Source organism: Microtus ochrogaster, linkage group LG3 (assembly GCF_000317375.1).
Source record: "Microtus ochrogaster isolate Prairie Vole_2 linkage group LG3, MicOch1.0, whole genome shotgun sequence".
NCBI classification, from domain to species: domain Eukaryota; kingdom Metazoa; phylum Chordata; class Mammalia; order Rodentia; family Cricetidae; genus Microtus; species Microtus ochrogaster.
In genome coordinates this window covers 37,446,705-37,448,439 of record NC_022029.1, presented here as the reverse complement: position 1 = coordinate 37,448,439, position 1,735 = coordinate 37,446,705, and positions in this window count along the sequence as shown.

Here is a 1,735-nt window from a genome sequence, read left to right as displayed (position 1 = left end):
TGCTAGTGTAACTACATCCATCTAACCGTGGGGGCACCATGAGCCACTTCTGAGTGGAGGACATGCTATAGACACGACTAGTTCCTCCAGCAGATGCTGAGAGAAAAGAAAACCAGGGAGTATGCTATGGAGTCAGAGGACATGTCAGCCAAATGTAACCTTGGGTCCTCCTGATTTTAAGTAACTGTACAAAGACAGTCTTGAGGTTGTACAATTGATCCAGACTAATTATGTGATAATTATATTTCTTAGTTTGTCTGAGTAGCAGGGGCATGTGGTTTTGTTAATATTACAAAGAACTTGTCTGTTACAAATCAATCTTTAAATAATAACAACTGGAACACTGTAATGCCTGAGAGTCACTGTAGAATTTTCCAGCCAAAGAAACAACGGAAGAGATAGATGTAACAACAGACGTAAAATATTCTTTGCTAAAACTGCTTAATGTTACACACCGTCTCCTAATTCTTGTCTATGAGTTTAAAAAATTATGAGAATTATTATTGAATGAAAATATTTTGTTATAATAAAATGCTAACATGCCCAAGAGCCCCCTGCTTTGGTGAACACTCAAGTGGGGAATGGATGATGTAAGTCTGTCTAGCGAGTCTGCAGATGATGACGTGGAGAAGCTGGCATTCAGGTTTCTCATGTCACATGTAGATATATACACAGGTGTCCTTAACGGGCATACAGCCTGTATGGTTGCACTAGACTATTCTCAGAAGTCCCCGACACTTAGCCACTTAAAAAGCACCTTGCATTTCATTTCAAACTGGGTCCCACAAATTATGAAACTAGCTAGACACACACACACACACATACATATATAGTGTATATTGTGTATGTATATGCTATGAATATATTTGGTATAATTTTATGTTAAGTTCACATGTATGTGTGTTTGTTATGTGGGTATATTTAGTAGAAATGGTATGTTTGGTCTGTGGTAAAAATTCTAGTAATGCAACTAGATAAAGATGTTTTTTTAAAAGCTGGACCTGAAATTAGAAGGTGAGGTTCTACTTTGCCCCACTATTGCTATAACTAGGAATATACTTTTATTCCTAGTTTATATTTCCTAATATATGGCTTTTATAGACTGAAAAAATACATCTTCAGAAGTAAAAGATGCTAAGAGATAATATACTAGGAATATACTTTTTATTTTCTGACTTTTGTAGACTGAAAAAATACATCTTCAGAAGTAAATAAAAGATGCTAAGAAATAATAGACTTATTCCATAGTGTGAAAATACCAGTAATGGAAGGGAAATGCTACTTTCCCTGCCCACATTATTTGGTATTCCTCTTAAACGCAGCTTCGTTCATTAAAGCCAGATAATATTAGTTTGTTTTTAAAGAGATTTCATTCCATCTAGAAAAAATTGAAAAATATATCTCTGCCTATATTTGCCAAGGGTTAGCATCACAGGTCCTTTCTTTTTTTCCCCTTTCTCTGTAACTCCAGCTTCAGGGGGTCCAGTGCCTTCATTTGGCATTTACTGTTACTGCACTCACAAAGACATGGACAGACAGAAATAAACATTTATTAAAAAAAATAGTTCCAGAGGCAGGCAGATCTCTGTGAGTTCGAGGCCAGCCTTGTCTACAAAGTGAGTTCCAGGATAGCCAGGGCTACACAGAGAAATCCTGTCTCGAAAAAAAAAAAAAAAGTTCCTCCAATTTCTCTCTCTCTCTTTCTCTCTCTCTCTCTCTCTCTCTCTCTCTCTCT